The sequence below is a fragment of the Eurosta solidaginis genome, chromosome 3 (assembly GCF_040869045.1).
Source record: "Eurosta solidaginis isolate ZX-2024a chromosome 3, ASM4086904v1, whole genome shotgun sequence".
Lineage (NCBI taxonomy): Eukaryota > Metazoa > Arthropoda > Insecta > Diptera > Tephritidae > Eurosta > Eurosta solidaginis.
In genome coordinates, this window is record NC_090321.1 from 96,279,516 (window position 1) to 96,301,077 (window position 21,562).

At 34.1% G+C, this 21,562-nt stretch overlaps 1 protein-coding gene across 2 annotated transcripts in view; it reads right to left on the reverse strand.

Annotated features, from left to right (window-relative positions):
• Positions 1–21,562, reverse strand: part of Mmp2 (Matrix metalloproteinase 2) — a 199,448-nt gene that overhangs the window by 160,738 nt on the left and 17,148 nt on the right. Inside the window, exon 1 of one of the 2 annotated variants that reach the window (XM_067772833.1) lies at positions 7,495–7,574. The exons of the other annotated variant lie outside the window; for it this stretch is intronic. The gene's annotated coding sequence lies outside the window, so the exon portion shown is untranslated. Of the gene's footprint in view, positions 1–7,494; positions 7,575–21,562 lie in introns of those variants that run through there. 2 annotated transcript variants of the gene reach the window in all.

The following is a 21,562-nucleotide window of genomic DNA, read 5'->3' on the forward strand; positions in this document are numbered from 1 at the left end:
TCGCCCATTTTCACAGAAAACAGTTACCGTCATAGAATCTATGCCCCTACCAAATTTAAGAAGGATTGGTAAATTTTTGTTCGACTTATGGTATTAAAAGTATTCTAGACAAACTAAATGAAAATGGGCGAAGCCACGCCCATTTTGAAATTTTCTTTTATTTTTATATTTTGTTGCATCATATCATTACTGGAGTTGAATTTTGACTTAATTTACTTATATACAGTAAAGATATTAAATTTTTTGTTAAAATTTGAATTAAAAAAAATTTTTTTTTAAAAAGTGGGCGTGTTCTTCATCCAATTTTGCTAATTTTTATTTGGCACATATATAGTAATAGTAGTAACGTTCCTGCCAAATTTCATCATAATATCTTCAACGACTGCCAAATTACAGCTTGCAAAACTTTTAAATTACCTTCTTGTAAAAGTGGGCGGTGCCACGCCCGTTATTCAAAATCTTACTAATTTTCTATTCTGCGTCATAACGCAAACCATCTACCAAGTTTTATCGCTTTATCCGCCTTTGGCAATGAATTATCGCATTTTTTCTGTTTTTCAAAATTTTCGATATCGAAAAAATGGGCGTGGTTATAGTCCGATATCGTTCATTTTAAATAGCGATCTGAGATGAGTGCCCGGGAATCTACATACCAAATTTCATCAAGATACCTCAAAATTTACTCAAGTTATCGTGTTAACGGACAGACGGACGGACGGACGGACGGATATGGCTCAATCAAATTTTTTTTCGATACTGATGATTTTGATATATGGAAGTCTATATCTATCTCGATTCCTTTATACCTGTACAACCAACCGTTATCCAATCAAAGTTAATATACTCTGTGAGCTCTGCTCAACTGAGTATAAAAATGGTTTAAGAAGGAAGGGTCGTTTTTCAAAATGTTAGTATGGAATGTGCACCCCTACCTTATTGGGCACCAAAGCTGAAACTCTTAAAATTTGTATGCGATTGATGTAAATGCCGATTCTGGCCCGCAAATTATCATGCGCTAATAACAAAGAAATTAAAAGTATTGGCCTTAAAGTTTCTTCGGCAAAAACACCTGGTTTCTGTTAAAAATTTGTGTTGTCTCTATGAAATACTTTCCTTGAAAATTCAAATACTTATTTAAATAATTTTTGACAAAAAATTCTCAAAAACTTCTTGCATAATTCAACTTGAGTATTCTTTTTCTACGTCTCGAATTCATTAGTAGCTTTGTGTGATGATGTTAAAAGAGCCAATTGGAATGCTATTCTACAAATCAAACGAACATTTCACAGCCAGTTACTAATTTACTTACATAAATTTTTAATATAAATTTATACTGCTTTAGTGTTCAGTTAAATTGCAATGAAAATGTATAAATCCCAGTTAAGCGTTTAATTCAACGCGCGCACACATGCAAATATCAGGAAGTTGCATAAAAGTGCAAAAAGCACAACAAAAATATATTTTAAATCCACAAATATACATACATAAATTGCCAATCTGCACGCCATCAACACATGTGGAGATTCCATTACACACATATACATACACACAACACAATGAAATAGCCAAACAAAAAATAATTTTATTGAAAGCAAAATTTATTCAATTCGGCATTCACCGGTATTTATGCGGTTATGCTGTGGTACCGAAAGATGCTGAGAATGTGCGGAAATTTACGAAAATATGATATCTATTAGGCATGAGGATATGCGGGATTTTATAGTCACTCATATTTACTTCAAACTTGAGGTAGAACGGGTACGAATATCCCCATATATTTCGTAGGGACAGTAATAGCTAAGGAACCATATAAATATGGAATTTTTTTTAGCCAGTGATCACTTTGAACTTTTTTATTTTGTGTTATTATTTTTTTATAAAAATATGAGAGATTTCCCGTTGGCATGAGTTCTAAAATTTTTTGCAATTCCTTCACTGGTTTTTTCAGAGGGCTCTCTAAATCTTTTGATAATAGTTTGTCAACGTTGGCACGACTTTTTTTGCCTAGAGGTAGAGTGGTATTTTACCAATGATCAATAAGTCTCTAAGGGATGTAAGGCAGTATGGTTGATTCCATCATTTCGGTAAACGTTGACCGTATTGATCGCGGGTTCGAATCGAGCTCAAGGCCTAACAATAATTTTTGTATCATTATTATTGCTACGATGAACTTTTTCTTAAATTAAAAGTTTTTTAATTATAATAGAGGTACAAAAAATTTTAGACAACTGCCAAAGTTCGTTGTATGGATCCATTTCGGGAACTGCTAAATTCCTTCATCGGCAAGAATTAGGCGCCGCTGCTATAAACATTCAGCTATCACAGTGATTGTTTATTTGTCTTCATTATTTCTACTCTATTCTGTTTCTTGCCAGCTGATTTTCACAGCGAATCCTTTTATTCGCAATTTTCAGTTGTAAAATGTAAAAGTTATAAATAAAATAAATGTAAGGCGCGATAACCTCCGAAGAGATCTAAGGCCGAGCTTCTCTTCCAATTTGCGTCATGCTCCTCTTGATTTTCACTACAATTGTTTTATGCCGACTCCGAACGGCATCTGCAAGGCAAAGGTTTTCACTGAGAGCTTTTCATGGCAGAAATACACCCGGAGCGCTAGCCAAACATTGCCGAGGGGCGACTCAGCTTAGACAAATTTTCTTCTAATTGAAAAATCTTATTTCTAAAATTTTGATGTTGCTAAAAGTTACTGACCAGAAAAACCCAGAAACTGTGCTTCAAAAATATTAGAAGGAGCTTTTGTGAGCAGTGGGAATAAAATTGGTCCATTTTTCCACTTTCCAATTTGCAAATATCCGATTTAGTCTATTTTGTAGGTTTAAGTATTTTTGTATAAAAACATCCCTAGAAATTTTGTCGAGATGTGTTAATTAGTACGAATTATAGTGAAAAAGTGAGCTTATATAACGGCTGTGAAACGCCCAATTTTCAACTTTCATATAAGTTGGGAGGTTAAATCCAATCGGATTGAACTGCTAAGCATTAAGCCAGCTGGTTTATCTAAATACTCCCAGCAGCAAAAGAAGCTACTTACAAGCTAACTACAAGTTGGCTTTCAATAAAGCAATGTACACTATTCTATCGTCGTTCAAATTTTAGTTCTTTAAACATCCTCATGGACCGACCAGTTGATTCTACTTAAGGCATGCGCGGTTCCAGGGGGTGGGGGGGGGGACTTTATTTTGTATTGACTGTAATGAAATATATAATACTAATCTACATAGTAGTTTCTTATCACAAAACGGATTTTTACTCATTTTTAATTTTTCTTGCTTTTTACGTTATTATTATATATATTTAAAAAAAAAATTCCCCCCAATCAACCACAGTTGATTTTTGTTCGAGGTCCGTGGAATCCGATGCTTTTTGCGCAATTTAAAAAAAAAAACTCTTAAGTCCCACAAATTACATGCAGACCAAAAATGTTTAAATATTACAAATTTTTTGACTTGGAATTATTTTGGATTGAATTCCTTTATTTCTTATTTATAGTGGTTGCCAATGGTTATTAAAATGTTATCTTGCGAAAAAAAAATTAAAATAAACTGTAGGTCTTCGGGATTAAAAAACATTGGGATGCTGTAACCCGGGCCCCTTATCTCTAATATGAATACTTCCATATTTAAATTTCGTTTTAGCAAAAATACGAAAAAACTTGCAGCGATTTCGTTTTTTATAGCGACATAGATTTTATTCCATCGTTATTTGGAGCGTATATAAAGTGTTGGTCAGTTAAAATATTCAGAGTAGAAAAAAAAACGGCCAACTGAGGAGGTGGCTGCCAAACTGATGCTGCTCGGTGAGAGGGGCATAATAGTAGCATCACAGGGAAATACGACAAAAGCGGCATTTTGTGGTTCACAATTCAATGATATTATATGCGGCAAATGGATCGCTTTTTTTTTTATTTGCATATATGAAATACCGTGCATACCCAGCAAAAAAGTATGAAAGCCATCATAAGGAATAGCGATTCCATCTGATTCCTTCGACGAGTGATAAAACATTATAATAAATCAACTATAATTACTGGTCTCAAATGTAATACCTATGTAGCATTAGCAAAAATATAATAAAGCACCCTATGTGGTTGGGGCTTTAGTTGTACTTGGCAGGCGCACGCAGTGGCAACACGCATGGCAAGTGCAACTGCAGCCAACGTCCACAAAGAAAAGAAAAAGAGAAATAAAAAAAGACGAGCAGCCATTACATTTTGGACCAAACATCGTGGAGAGTTGAATTTAGTGAATAAATTAAAAACTGCTAAAATAAACACTTAAGTTCTTTCGTTTTTTATTGAAAATAATAAATAAGTCTGATATTCTGGCGGAGAAGGCCCCCTCGAACAATATAATGATTAAAAAATAAAAAAAATGTAAGGCGCGATAACCTCCGAAGAGATCTAAGGCCGAGCTTCTCTTCCAATTTGCGTCGTGCTCCTCTTGATTTTTCCCTACAAATTGGCCGGTCGGGACCTACATGTTTTATGCCGACTCCGAACGGCATCTGCAAGGCAGATGAGTTTTCACTGAGAGCTTTTCATGGCAGAAATACAATCGGAGCGCTTGCCAGACACTGCCGAGGGGCGACCCCGCTTAGAAAAATTTTCTTCTAATTGAAAAATCTTATTTCTAAAATTTTGATGTTGCTTTGCCCGGGAGTTGAACCCAGGGCATACGGTGTGATAGGCGGAGCACGCTACCATCACACCACGGTGGCCGCCAATGATTGGCACCCTGAAAGCGGCAACAATTTGGAGGCGGCGCCCTCCAAAAACAAGCAGCATTTAAGAAGGTAACGCCGCATGGCGGCACACGAAGAAGGCTTCCATTTTTGGAACGCCACACCTATTTGACACAAAAGGTTAATGGAATAACAATTTTTTTTTTAATTAAAAAGTTCATGTGCCAACAAAAATTATTAAATAGGTAAAATTGAAAGCAGATGGTTCCTCTGTAGCTCTGAAGATGAACAAAGTAAATATTTATTGGAGTTGCACCACGCCTAATATGTTTTTATTTTTTAAAAAGCGATATTATTTTTGTCTGCAAGTGCTGCAGAAATAAAATTTTGCATTATTTAGTGCCTTTCTGTTCTTCATAAATTATTGAAAGTAATTTATTTTTGATTGTAAATTGCTACATTGACGCCCCAATGAAGCCAAGTAATGAAATATTTAAAGATTTGTTAAGTAAATGCTTTGATGTAGAAAATTGGACTTATTATTTCATTAACTATCTGTGTGAAATTTGTATAAGATTGCAATATAAAAATATTTTTTAAGTTTATAAGGCCATCAATATAAATACATATTTTTTATTTACATTGATATATATATATATTTATTCTGTACGTTTGTTTGTGAGTGAACTTCTTCTATTCGACTGAACCGATTTTAATGAGATTTTGTGTGTGTGTTCAAGGGGAAGTGACAATGCTTCAGATTCTGGGAACCAGGAACCGACGTACTCCCAAAAATCTAATTTATGGTGCGAATCGTTTGAAATTTGGTACAGAGGTACCTCTTTGACAAAAATAATATTTGAGAATCTTTTCACTCCAGGATGTGGCTAGAAATTTGGCATAGGAGTACTTACGTGACTAGGTCATAATTTAGGAATCTTTTATTTTCGGGAAGTGGACCAGGGACCGACCTTTTCTAATCTGAAAATTCGATTGTACTAAATTGTTTTTATGAGGCGAGTTCCTTGAGATTTATTAAAGGGTGTACCTCCTTGCCTAGGAGGGAAACGTTTCTTTCCGGAAAGCGGACCAGTTGCAGGCGTATTCGAAAAAATTCTATTTATAGTGCGGTTTTCTTGTTATTTAGTGGAGGGGTTCCTCTTGGACAAGCTCAATATTTTGGACTTTTGAAAAGTGAACCATGGGCCAACTTATTATAGAAAAACGTATTTATGGTGCGATTTGCATGATGTTTCGTACAGGCATACATTCTTAACTAACTTATTATTTGAGAAACGTGAGAAACATCTGAGAGGAACCTAGAGAAGGAAAGGAGATGAAGAAAAATAGGGGGAGGTTGAGGGAGAGGAATTAAAAGCGAGTCAAAGAAACAAAAGTCGAAAAAATGTATAGGAGGAGGATACGGTAGAGAGACAGGAATAAACCATGGAGCTAGGGGAGCCAGGTTAGATTAGTTTGAACTGGCCGGTCAATAAAGATCTCACATAGACTGAATGTGTACATAATGTTACCAGAATATGTGCTTCCCACGGATACAGTAATAAGAAAAGGTAGTTAGAAGCACTCCCTCCTATACGAAGCAGCTGGGCGACAGTCAAACGGCGGTTTAGACCATTGTTACAACATGAAAAAATTAAAGAAAAAAAAACTTTTTTAAAAATAAGCTTTTATTATTGGTTAATAAAATTAAATAAAAAGTAAACAATAAATTGACTCTAAAGAAATATAACACTTTATAAGTTCATTGTAAGCTTTAACGATAATTAGGCTTTTTCGTCTGCGACAAAAGAATTCTATATTGTACATAATTATATATTTTTAACATTAAAACTTTACGCCTAAATTATTAAACCGTACAGTTTATATCACAGTTCTAATTGTTCTAATAAAAAACGTGTTGAAATTTGATGGTATAATTAAGAACATTTAGGATCTCCTTTTCTTGCTATCGCAATGTAACACGCTTTTATTAGAACAATTAGGACTGTGATATTAACTGTAAGGTTTAATAATTTAGGTGTAAAGTTTTAATGTTAAAAATATATAATTATGTACAATATAGAATTCTTTTGTCGCAGACGACAAAGCCTAATTATCGTTAAAGCTTACAATGAACTTATAAAGTGTTATATTTCTTTAGAGTCAATTTATTGTTTACTTTTTAGTTAATTTTATTAACCAATAATAAAAGCTTATTTTTAAAAAAAGTTTTTTTTTCTTTAATTTTATTTTTTACTTTTTAGTTCGCTTTATTAACAAGTAATAGAAGCTTGTTCTTAGAAAAGCCTTTTTCTTAAATTTAATTTAAATATGCATTTTTTTTAATTTTTAATAGGGTAAAATTTTGTTTAAATTAGTTATGTAACCTTTACTTAGTTATTTGTAACGTTTCTCATCCTATCCATTTGTTTTAATGCATCAACATACTTTTTAGTTAATTTTATTAACCAATAATAAAAGCTTATTTTTAAAAAAGTTTTTTTTTCTTTAATTTTATCTCTTTCTTTAATTTTATTATATCATAATCCGAATATATTGGGGCATATTCATAATCGAAATAAAATGTGACTAAGTTAGTTGAAGCATTTTTGACAGTGTTAAATAACTTAACTTTGCCTATGCCGCGTTCTGTTTACAACTCCTTATTGCAGATCTCTCATCTGTGGGTTAAATCTGTTTTAAAATAAAATTCCTACTTTCGCTTAGCTAAAATTCCATCGCCAAAAATCTGTAAAACAAAATCAAGTGCGCAGAAAAGTATGTAACACTTACCGATAACAGCCTAACGGCGTTAGCGTTCGTTGTATCACAGAATTTTTACACTTTGAAAATGACGGCTGTTGTTTGCAAGGTTGCATTCCTTTGAGTCTTCGTTTTCACCATCTGGATTAACAAAGTCATGAGCCTGGACATTCGTGGAATTTTAGTGATGTAAATTGCATGGCGCCAGCGCCAATGCGGTGCCAGCTCAATGGTAGCTCATTGACGAAATGACTCCAATCGAATTTTTGACGCTACTTAGTAGTGAGTGCGTAGTACATTTCACTTGCACTATTGAGTGAAACGAATTTTGTTTGTCAGGCACGAGTTTGGTGTTATTGGCGCTACTGACAATGATGACACTGAGCTGATGGCGGTAGCGCTGGTAGTTCAGCTTTTGAATCAGAGAAAGAATTGATGACCCGTGCAAATTATTATGGCTTTGGCCGTGTAAATTATTATGTTGCATTTGCACCAAATAAATGCTGCGGATATAACAACCGGAGTCATTTTTGAGTTGTATATTTTAAATTTAATGCAAATTAATATGGGTGTGTTTGAGCGGCCAAATAATCACAGTAGTATTGCTAAAGTGCTGCTAAGTTGATGGAATGTCGCTAATTTCCTAGCGATGATCAATAGATTTTCAATATTTTGTTCAACGGACACGCGAAATTGCCACATCTGCTCAAATTTTCCAAGTTTTTCCATTCTTGATTTAACTTAAGCTGTTATGCCAATATTTTTCAGCCAGCTTTTTTCAAATAGGTAATTTTTCCAAAAACAAAATAAATTACAGAAAAGATTACAGAGTTAAACAGCCTTAAAATTTCAGCTATGTTGGTTATACACAGAAATACAACAGAGGGTTGTGTCTCCGCTTTTCACAAGCGTTGAGATTCACCACGCGTGATTCACCACGTCCAAATATCACAATCCACGGATAGGTACCGGCGGGTTTGTATGGGACTTAGGCTGTTATGCCAAAGTAAATACAAATCTTTACCGATAACTGTGTTATCGATTAATTTATCGAATTCTAACAAAGTAATATTGCATTGTCATCAGAGTTATACATGTGTGCAAAATTTCAGCTCAATCGGACACCGGGAAGTGTATCAAATTTAACTTGCAAGATTCGATTACAGACAACAAAAGTGAAACTAAATAAAAGCTTATAAAAAAGGAAAGAAAATGCGAAACAAGCACGTACCATCACCTGCATGCTCACATACATCACCACAACCAACGTAAGCACCAGAGGAGAGTGGAACACTACGCTACTACTACTAAATATTATAATATTATAACGTAAATTCTAATACCGCCTTTTTAATTTATTTATTTATCTCGTCGGACGAGCCCAAGGTCTCCTGTCCCTAGAATAGTATGCAAGTTTCTATTCTTTAATTTTTTTAAACTTTTTGGCTTTGTTTTAAAATCCACAAGTTTTTTTTTTTGGAGATTCCATTTTTTTTTATTTGAAAACAAAAAACAACAAAATTTAGTGGCAAATCAAGAAATTTACAACTTATTACGAAAAATTTAAAAAAATTGCTTAAACGGATGAATGGTTTAAAATATTGGCTCAAGTTTGGACCCTCTTATATGTATGTAAGTGTACTGCAAAGCTTTGAAATCTTACCTTTGCAGACTAAACCCCGCCATACTGAGTGAACGACTTACGTGTAAACTGCAACCTTGTGCCAAAAACCATATTTTCACCTGTACTTTGTAACCAACTCTTCCGGGTCTAAATATTTTATAAACTGTTTCCTTCGACATGAAGGAATCAGACGACAATCCCTGAGAAAATTTTGGAGACAATTATTTGAACAGGAGGAGGTACTGCTACAAAATCAGCAACAGGAATATTATTTGATTACCTTGAACAGGACGATAGCACTACACCTCACAGGAAAAACATCTTGCTATATTGGACACAGAATGAGAGGAGCTAGTTGAGGATATTTAAACAGTTATTTTGGTAGGTGTAAGGCGCAATATCTTTATATATGTTTAAATCTTACTTTTACGGATTCGATTTTCATTTTCTTACTGTTTTTGTTAATGTCGTGTTTCTTATTGTAATCATTTTTTTGCTTTTATTAGGTATGTTTATTATAAAATGAAATGCCTTAGAATCTGTGAAACTAACAAGCGCTTGTATTTTTAACTGCAGTGGTTGGACTACCGACTAATTAATACAAGAAATATATTGTGGATTTACAGCCCTCGGCCGAGGCTTTAAAATAAATAAAATATCGAATTTTCAAATTTTAAATCATTTGCACTCGATTTGTGTTCAACGTATATCAACCCCTGGCAAATAACAGGTTTTGAATTAGATGAAGAATTTTTCCAACAAAAGATTTCCATTATACATCTCTTCGGCCTCTTTTCAAAAAGCATTAAGCGGATATCGCTCAATACAACAAAGAGTAACAATAGCAAACGCCAACGGTGTAATAAATCATAAATGACACAAATCGTTCGTTCTACTCAGACGAAAATCTGTCAATCCTTTTCATTCACAATGTAATGCAAGTTGGTAAATATACATGATATACTCGTATATACTTACATTTATTTTGGTAATGTGTACACAACCGAGTAATGTATGGTGAGCAAATATGTATTTATGTATGCAAATAGCTTGCGCCAAAAAAGTGTTTGTAAACAAGATTGATTAAACGAAGAATGTGCACTTTTCCGGCTGCTTCCCTGTTTCATGACGGTGGTTGATTCATTGTGAAGTGACATCATTGATGATTACATGAAGCTTTTACTGATATAAATTTTATAGTAAATGAAGTAAAGAGTCCTCCTTTGCACTTTACAATAACAATTTGAATTCGTCACGGTAACTCACAGTCATTTAATCGGTGTACGGGTAACACTTTGGCTCATCCTGAAAGTGAAAACTATTGATTGGAACTCAAGCTATGCTCTGCTGAAACTACCTCAATAGCATGAATATTTTTTGGGAATCCTTTGACTGAGACTTTCAATTAATATTTTCCAATAGCGGCCACTAAATTACCATATAACGATAATATGTATTATGCTGAGATTTTTTGCGAGCTTTTACAATTATGTTTTAAATAGATAATAAATTTCTTCAAAAATGTGTTGTAGTGACACTAAGAGCGATTAGAGATTGGCCTTAGCTGGCTAGCGGGCTTAGAACGTACCTGTGGATTCAAGGGGTTATGTAGCGCAACCCTTTTAAGGGGATGCCTATGCAATTTATAGCTTCTCCAATCCAGTTGTCAACCACACCTACCCGTGGCGAATCTTGTTTCTTAAGCAGCCGAGGCTTTGGTGACCTCAAATTCCTTATGGCACAGCGGGGGAGGGGGATGACCTAGAAGCTTCAATGTGGTAGTTGCTCGAGCTTATACCTTAATCGTACGTTGCAACGTACCGGGGCTATATTGGGCAATGGACCATCAACATCGATAACAATCACCAAAACCTTCGGGTGTGTACATAAATCACCTACCCAGATTGCGCATTCACGAGTTCAAAATTGCTTCGTTCTGCGCATCTACGTCACAGTTGACCCTTGACCGAATGAAAAAAAGAGCGAGAAAAAAAGAGTTAAAGGAAAAGGGTTAATTCATACGCCATAAAAAACAGCTGATCTTATGTTTACATGCGCATTGCGCAATCTTCTTGTGTGATTTCTGGGTGTGTATTTATTCCTACAACACCAATACAATTAAATAGTAAAATAGCAATTTTTAAATTATTGCAAATATACTGATGATTCGGAAATTTGATGCGTTCAAATAATAAACAAATGAGCGCAGATTATGCATTCCGGTATTGTTGTATTTGTAATCGAATTTGAAACACACTTTTGAAATTTTTCGACTTATTACATTTTTCTCATATTTCGCTAGTGTTCGGAGTATTTAAAACTGTTACCTGAGTAAACGATTACGCCGGAGCTAGAGTTAAATTTTCGGAGTATATTTTTTCTTAGTAGGAGGAAAGAGCGGAGCAAAATACTCCCATGGAAATAAAGTCTGTACACTGCGTCAGCAACGAAACATGTTGTCAAAAGCGTGACGTCACGCCGAGAAAATTTATTTCACAGCTAACTCTGATTTATATGTTCTCTCATTTTTTTTGCGTAATCTGTTTATTGGTGCATGCATTCAAATATTAAATAACAATTACCTTTAAATTTTCTTAAATGATTGCCAGGGAATTCATTAGGTCTAACAAGTATAAATCTGTCTTGTGCTTTTGTACTTGTTAGTTTTCGGGATGATGGGATAGCTGTTCCAGGTTACTAGAAATATATTTACTTCTTTTTATGACCTTATAGTTGAAGATGCGCTGTATCTGTATCAAATCAATAGTGCATATTTCTAATATGTAGAATGCCAGGAGGGGCTGTGCTTTTTAAAGGCTATGTATTTATATCGCATTGAAAATATAGGCATTGATTTTGAAACTTGATCCCAATTAGTTTAACGTTTTTTACAGGCTCTTGTTTTTGAGATAAAGAAATTTGGAAATATGGAGAGATTTTGCCATTTTATTAAAAACGTTTAAGCCTATTAATTTTTCTCGGTTAAGTTTTGCAAATAGCATTATATTATAACTAAAAAACCCGCCAGACGTTGAATTGTCCTAACTTTGGTTAATCAATCCACTCTGCTATCTCATCTCTCTTTTAGCTTATACCTTTTTCTTTCTATCTCTATGCATATCTCTCTCCATATCTATCTTTTCTTATCCCTTTTTTCTTTCGTCTTTTTTCGTCTATCCCTCTCAAAAATTCCCTCTCATTGTAGCTCCCCTGATCCCTTTCCTTGTCCCTCTATTTATTCTTCCCTCCTTTTTCCTTCCTCTCGTATCTAATAACCAAATTTTTAGCAATCCTTCATTCCTATCTAAAAGCTATAAATGGACGCAATCGCATCTTACTCATTCTTACTAAAACCTTGAAAACAACCCCGACGGCTGCACTGTATGCCATTCTGCACATCCCACCTGTAGACCTGGTAGCAAAGAACAAAGCGTTAACGACCGCAACCAGGCTCGGTGCTTCGGGGCAGCTTGAGCGCCGACCATATGGCCATAGTAATATAGCGTCATCAATCACAAGACGAACAGACTACATGATTCCCTATCTGCGCTTCGAGGGAGATCTTAAGGCCACAATATAGGTGGACGGTTGGCGCAAGGGTGCGCAAATGGCGGACGAGGCGATACATGTGTACACCGATGGTTCCAAAGTAGTGGAAGGAGTAGGGTCTGCGGTATACTGCGCTGATCCGGAAATAAGCAGATCCTACAGGCTGCCGGATTACTGTAGCGTTTTCCAAGCGGAAATATTAGCCGTAACCAAAGCAGTAGAAACCCTGGAAGAGAATAGCTTAAGCTGCAACCGTGTTAACTTTTATATTGACAGTCAAGCAGCAATGAAGGCAATAATCTCGCATAGCACAGTATATTAATGCGTGTTAGAGTGTAAACAGTCTCTGGAGAGAATCGGGACAGGGAGAAGCATGCATCTATATTGGGTCCCAGGGCATATGGGAATAGATGGGAATGAAAAAGCGGACGAACTAGCTAAAAAGGGCGCATCCCTTGAAGCTTGCTCCGTATATGTCCCAATTAGATTAGGCGAGATTAAGCGAATGCGAGAGGTGCACATGATCGACCAAGCGGGAAAGGCGTGGGTTCAAGCGCGGGTCTGTAAAGTGTCGAAGATTATGTGTAGGTCTTACAACCTTAGACTAACACAGTTGCTTCTATCATTAAAAAGAGAGGACTGTAGACTCATGACGGGTATTCTGACTGGACACTGCCTTCTGGCGTCACATGCCTCTAAATTAGGCTTGGTCAGTGATAGCAGATGTAGGAAGTGCGGGTTGGAGGAGGAAACGATCGAGCACGTTCTGTGCTCGTGCCCTGCACTTGCCAGGCTAAGACTCCAGCTATTAGGAGTGATACAGCTGTCACATTTAGAAGCAGCAAGTGACTTAAGTCCTAGGAAGCTTCTAGTATTTGCCAAGAGGACGGAGTTATTTTATAACATAGGTCCTGCTTTTTGATAGGGTTTTCAGTTTGGTCGTTAAAACAAACTTCTGGTAACACTACGGACTCAATCAGTCTATGTGAGGCCTCATGGACTGGCCAGTTCAACCTACCTACCTACTAAAACCTAAAAAAGTTAGCTCAGAAGGTAAAACGGTATTAAATTTATAAAGCGAAAGAATGTAATGTCCAATATACAAACATATCATTGAAGCATTTAAGAAATACATTTACCAACGGTTTTTTACATTCCAAATGATTCGCCTTAATTTTCATAATATCTAACACGCTAATAAAGTTGCAAACCAATATCGAGGCCACGCACAAAAAGGGGCAAATAACCTTAAACTACACTTTTTAAACAGACATGATGTAAATCTAATTTCACCTTCTCCTATTAGAAAAATGTCAAATAGTAAGCTATCCCAGCACTGTAGTCGTCTTTCCTTGCACACAAATTTAAAATACATTCTTTAACTACAAAACAATAAAAATCCACCTTGGAAGCAATTTGAAATTTAATTAGCCTTTATGGCTAATGTTATATTCATACCGCCCTTTACTCGCTAACAGCACTAATTTAAAAGGATCGAAATCGATACCAAATAGGAAATTTCCATTTGACCTTATGGCCATATCGGAAAAAATGCCATAACCATATAGAGAAAGTTAAGTTAAAAAGCAAAAACTTCTGCATGATTGGTTAGACCTTTGGTTGAATATGTTCTTCGTATTTTAAAGGAGTCCTCTCCAGCCAGCTTTTAAACCACTGTGGCACTTAAACGAAACTGGAACCGAAAATTTAGAATTAAGAATCGCGCGATTTCTCTTTATTCGACGGGACATGTTTATAAAGTGAAACAATAAAACGTTACTGTAATTCAACAGTTCCTAACATTTTAATACGTGGAGATGCGAAACCAAATAATTGACAGTATGACTACTTGGGGGAAAAAAGTTTACCTTACGAACATTTCGAAAAGCAAGATGGCCATAATATCAATATCGTTGACATTGTGACCCTTTAAAATTTGCCGTTGTGACCATTTCGTATGTCATAGCTTCAATTGACTTTGTGGTCATTTGAAGTGCTCATAAAGTTAATTGACGTTACGGCCGTTGACCTTATGTCACCCCTCTAAATACTTATAGTTATTCGTATCGAACAAAACTTTCTAGAGGTATATTCAGCAGCATACTCTCATGTTTTCGGCAGCTATTGTTTCAGTACGATTTCGTAAAATTGTGAGGAAATTGGTATATCTTAATTTTTATGATGTGAAATCACGGTCCAGTGCGAATATAAGACATTCAATGAACTAATACTAATATTGATTTTATATTACTTTTATTTGATGTCCAAGGCATAAGTTCAGAATGTGTAGAAAATAAGCAGTGGGTCAATTGCTTGATGTGGCAGCACTTTAACTTAAGAAAAAAAATGCACCAATGCATTGATACACCGAAGCTAATGTAATAAGAATATTGCATTGCACTTAGTTTAAAACTTCAAGAACGTATTACATTATATTAAAAGGGCCAAGCAAAGCTCGGTAACCCGTACTTTATAATAATAATAACTTACCGCGATATACCCTCGATGTTATTCAGACCGATCTCTTCTCATCCAATTTGTGGTGTCCTGCTTTTATAATTTTTCCTACAAATTTAGGGTAGAAAGATTTGCCGAGAGGATATACACTCGAAGAACTTCCTAAATTACTGCCGAGGGGCGACCACGTATACAACAATTTTCTAAACATTTTTTATGTAAGTTCCCGTAATTTTATTCGGAGACTATTGGTTTGTTAGTCCAGCACAGTGCCATTACGTCACGTTAGTATTTAATTTATATGTAGAACGATATGGTAATGAAACCGCCAAAAAAGTTCCGAAATTCTTTATTTAATAACTGATTTGGTTTTAATATTTGTAATCATCATACTAAAAGGATCAAATATTTACAACTTTGAGTGCGTATGAAAATGAATGCGTTTTACAATGTTTATATTTTCATTATCACCTTCTCATTTGGTTTCATATAAGTGCATTATTCGTTGTTGTTGTTAGGAAAAATAAGTGCTTTTATCTAAGCTGTTGCTATTATTGTTGTTGTGAGTAGCAGTTGCCACTTCATAGGGGCCCTTGGCGGTTATTATTCCGCTAACGCTAGTTTAGAAACAGGTTAGATCCCTGTAGGAACAGTTAAGTAGGCCATATAAGTGAGTTGGATTACGATCAAATATATTTTCTACTTCAAAAATAAATTTTTACAGACTCGTACTTAATAAATACAAATTTATAAGATCGGTCTTTAGGCTTAAAAATAATGCTAAATATATATTTATATGCGTACGTTTTACAGAACCAAAAAAAATTTGTCCGAGAAAATAGGAATTCAATTTGTTTGACTGACGGTTTTCAAGGTGAAGGTAATCAATCAGTAGGGCTAGTGTACCGGGCAAATAACCCGCAGCAGCTTCCGAAGTTTCGGGGATTGATGATAAAAAAAAAGAAATTCCCAGAATAATTCTATGTTTGTAAACAATATTTTTCACACGGCGCTTTTGTAGATTTGCATGTTGATTACGCTTGTTTCGCTTTTATATATCACCTATGTTATAAGAATACATATATCACTTCCATGTGTGCAGTTAGGACTATTTATTTTAAGACCCGGATCTGCTGGATTTGGCAAGCATATCCGGGTTCGGATTCGAGAGATATCTCAACTTTCACTCATTTAATTTTCTAAAGTCCTTAGATATATTGCACTCAAAACCAATCACAACTCAAAAGAGTTTTACATTGATATTGTTGAAGCATAAATCGAATCAGGAAATAAATGTCAAGCGGGCTTCCCATGCTATTGGTGGAGAATCTGGTAAACCATAGAAAAGGTCTATTCACATCTTCTATTACATCTCATACAAATCACTTAATTTGGACACGGTTCTCCAATTTTGGGTCTTCAGTTAATCACTACTGTGCTGTACATATTTAAGCCTTGTTACTTTGCTTTCACTATTGTTGCTCCAACATAATGTTGAAGTTATCTAAATGCATTGCTTTACTTCCATCAAGGCGGGGAATAAAGCATTTTGGCTACAAGTGTGCGAATCTAGATTTTCAAGCGTGTAACTGTTTACGTTACTCAACCCACAATGCCTTCGACACCACTTTGCCACTACTATTTTTCTCTCTAATTTGAATTCGCATTGAATTCTCCTTTATCACAACAACGTTTTGCAGAATTGTATGCATATACTTATGGCGATTTGTGGCACATCCAAGGCTCGTTGGTTTCACAGTGGTTGCATGCAAGAACTTACGATTCATGAAAATACCTGTCACTAAAGCGCTGGAGTTCTGCCCAGTTATATGATGCTGAGCTAGTTGAGGATTGGATGTTAGTATGTATGATTATGTATGTGGCGTTGTATACAGTAACCCGTAAACAAATTTGTTTTGTATCCCGTTACTTGCGTATTGCTTTCCCTATTTAGGTATTTATTCATTATTTGCATGTGCTGACACGCGTTTATGTTTACCCTGCAAAAAGGCGATTAATCCGAGGTGCGTCCAGGATAAATCGGAGGATTTTCAGAGTATCACATTGTCCACAACAAAGGAATATGGGAACTTACTGCTGACGTAAATGAGATAATTGACGACCTGGAATAATATCATGAAGTAGCTGATGAATATCTAGGAGGCTTGTAATACGAAAACTCGGGAATGGCGGTATACGTTCCCAGTTCCCAACACGGTGGCTGATGTAAAACTATATAGCGGCACAGGTTTAATATCGACGATGCTTCAACAAATGAGAGCTAATAGATTTGCCTGATAACAAAAAAAAAAAAAAAAAAAAAATTTGGTTTATCAGAACTTTATTTTAAACAGCTCTGGCTAGCCCTGGAAACGTTTAGACAAACATAATATACTCCCAGCCGTATGATGAAACCCTAAAGACATTGTTATGACTTTCTCTACCTATCCACCTGCCTATTCTCTGTTTAACTCTCTTCTCATCTTATTTCCTCTCCCTTCTGCATTTTCTAGTTTACCATAATCACTTCAATCGATTCCTTTATCCCTTTCATTCTTCCGTAAGACTGTACGCTTTTCCTCTTACTATTCCCGCTCTTACCCTTAACCAAGTCTAACTCTCACTATTACTCTTAACCTTATCCTTATTCTATTATTACTACTTTGTCATAGATCATTACCCTTATTCTTACTTTAACTCTCAGTCTCAATCTTCCTCTTGTTCTGTTTACTTTTCCGACTTCCATCCAACTTCTCTACTTTATCTTCTCATTTCCTGTTTTCTCTTCTCTTTCATGTTCCTGTTTCAATTTGAAGATATATCCAATATGGCTTTTTTCGCACATTACATTATAGAGGTAAAAAAAGGAGGAAAACAGTATCAAAAACTTTCCCATACTTTGTTTTTGGTTTCGGGTTTACAGTCCAATAAATCAGAAGCGTAGAAGCTAAAAACATCAGCGACATCTACGCGTGTATTTTCTAACCATGTCAACTATCATCAGCTGCTCTACATAGTCCATCAAGCACGACCCGGCTGACAAAATATCAACAAACGTCAAATACGTATATAGTTCGTGTTTGAATTTACATTATGTTCATTTTATTACTTATTTCTTTTACGAAGTCTTATTCACGTTCTTATTCAGCTTCAATATGTATGCTATTAACGTTTATCCTACCCTTGATTGCAAATAAAACATTAATTAGGAAAACATTACTTTTTTGTGTTTGTATTTAGCATTTTGGTTCCGAAGCATACCCTGCCACCCAAAACTGCGTAAAAAACTGGATAATGCACGAGTAAAAAAGTGGTTAAAAAAGTGGATAATTTTGTATAGGCAGTGAGCGGATTTTATCCATGGTGAAATGGGATATTTCGTGTACGTGTGAGCTGTTAGTCGGAAACGACTGCATACTTTTAGGTTTCAATGACAGCTTTGAATGTCAATGTGTAGTGTTGCCAGACCGTCCTTTAAAATATCCAAATCCGTTTTCCTAATACCCAAAAATTCCACATGCCGAATAAAAATGCTCAAAATTTTTTATGTACAAAAAATTCCCAACAAATATTCCATACATTTTATTAATTCTTTTTTAATTTACAAATTTCATATAAATTTTATATAATTTACATTTTTAATAAAAAATTTTAATTAAAGTAAAATGAAACAAAACAAAATAAAATTAAAAAATAAAAGAAAAATTCATTAAAGTGAATAAATAAAAATAAAATAAAATGAAATAAAGTAAAAAAAAAATAAGTTGGGATGAAACTAAAGAAAATGGAATAAAATTAAATAAAGTGAATTGGCATACCAAAATTAGAGTGGATTGAACTAAAGGAAAATAAATTCAATGAAATAAAATGGAATGAAGTGAGATGAAACAAAATAAAATGAAACGGAAAGAAATAAAATGAAACAGAAAAAATGAACTGAAACCAAAAAATATGAAACTATATGAAATTAGACGGAATGAAAATTTAAGTGATGTGGAAAAGAAACAAAAATTAAACTATATGAAATGAGACGGAATGATATAAAATGAAACGAAAAACATATATATCATATGGAAATTAAAATAAATAAAACGAAATGATACGAAACTATATGAAATGAAAGAAATTAATTGAAATTAAATAAGATAAAATGAAATGACATGGAATTAAGTAAAATAAAACGAAATGAAATGCAATGAAATGAAATACAACAAAATGAACAAAAAATGTTACGAAATGAGATGCAACAAAATTAAATTAAATGAAGTAATATAAGTGGTAAAAGTAAACGAAACAAGATTCAATGCAGCTAAAAGTATAGAAATTAAATGAAATGAAATGGAATAAAATGAGATGAAATAGAATAAAGAAAATAAAATAATACAAAATAAAATAAAATAAAATAAAACAAAATAAAATAAAGTAAAATAAAATAAAACAAAACAAGATAAATTAAAATAAAATAAAATAAAAATAGATTAAAATAAAATAAAAATAGAGTAAAATCAAATAAAATTGTACACAATAAAACAAAAAAAAAATACTATTGGACATTTTATTTAAAGAGACCTTGAGCCAGCAGAATCGCCAAATATTTTCAAAAAAAAAAATATTATAAAATAAAATGAAATGGAATGAAATGAAATATGAAACGATATGAAATACAATGAAATGAAAAAAAAAAAATAAATAAAATGAAGTGAATGAATGGAATGAATGAAATAATATAAAACCAAACGAAATCAAGTGGAATGAAATTAAATGAAATGGGTATGAAGTAAAACGAAACAAAATGAAATAAAATAAAATAAATTAGAATAAAATAAAATCAAATGAAATAAAATTAAAAAAATAAATAAAATAAAATATAATTTAAATTAAACGTGATTAAATAAAATTGAATGAAACAAAATGAAATTGAGTGAAAAGAATTGAAATTGAGTGAAACGAAATGAAATCAAACGAAATTTATTGAAACGAATTTAAATAAAACGAAATAATATGAAACTAAGTAGGGCGAAATGAAAAGAAATTGAGTGAAATGAAATAGAATAAAATGAAATGATATGGGAAAGAAACACAAACAACTAAAAAATATGAAATGAAACGGAATGATATAAAATGAAATTAAAACCATATATCATATGGGAATGAAAAGAAATAAAACGAAATGATATGAAATTATATGAAATGAAATTAACAAAAAAATTAAATGATATGGAAATGAAAATAAAAGGAACTAAATCAAGTAAAATGAAATGAAGTGAAAAAAACTAAAATTAAATGCAAAGAAATGAAACGGAACAAATTTAAGTTAAATTAAAGAAATGAAATTAATTTAAGTGAAATGGAATGAAATGAAATTAAATTAAATTAAATGAAAGGAAATGGAATGAAATGAGCTGAAACGAAATAAAAACAAGTAAGGAAGGCTAAGTTCGGGTGTAACCGAACATTACATACTCAGCTGAGAGCTATGGAGACAAAATAAGGGAGAATCACCATGTAAGAAAATGAACCTAGGGTAAACCTGGAATGTGTTTGTGTGACATGGGTATCGAATGGAAGGTATTAAAGAGAATTTTAAAAGGGAGTGGGCCATAGTTCTATAGGTGGACGCCTTTTCTAGATATCGCCATAAAGGTGGACCAGGGGCGACTCTAGAATTCGTTTGTAAGATATCGGTATCAAATGAAAGGTGTTAATGAGTATTTTAAAAGGGCGTGGGCCTCAGTTCTATAGGTGGACGCCTTTTCGAAATATCGCCATAAAAGTGGACCAGGGGTGACTCTGGAATTTGTTTGTACGATATGGGTATCAAATGAAAGGTGTTAATGAGTATTTTAAAAGGGAGTGGTGGTAGTTGTATATGGGAAGGAGTTTTCGAGATATTGTCCAAAATGTGGACCAGGGTGACCCAGAATATCATCTGTTCGGTATCGCTAATTTATTTATATATGTAATACCACGAACAGTATTCCTGCCAAGATTCCAAGGGCTTTTGATTTCGCCCTGCAGAACTTTTTAATTTTCTTCTACTTAATATGGTAGGTGTCACACCCATTTTGCAAAGTTTTTTTCTAAAGATCTATGTTGCGTCATAAACTAATCCAATTACCATGTTTCATCCCTTTTTTCGTATTTGGTATAGAATTATGGCATTTTTTTCATTTTTCGTAATTTTCGATATCGAAAAAGTGGACGTGGTCATAGTCGGATTTCGGCCATTTTTTATACCAATACAAAGTGGGTTCAGATAATTACGTGAACTGAGTTTAGTAAAGATATATCTATTTGTGTTCAAGTTATCGTGTTAACGGCCGAGCGGAAGGACAGACGGTCGACTGTGTATAAAAACGGGGCGTGGCTTCAACCGTTTTCGCCCTTTTTCACAGAAAACTGTTATCGTCCTAGAATCTAAGCCCCTAACAAATTTCACAAGAATTTGTATATTTTTGTTCGACTTGT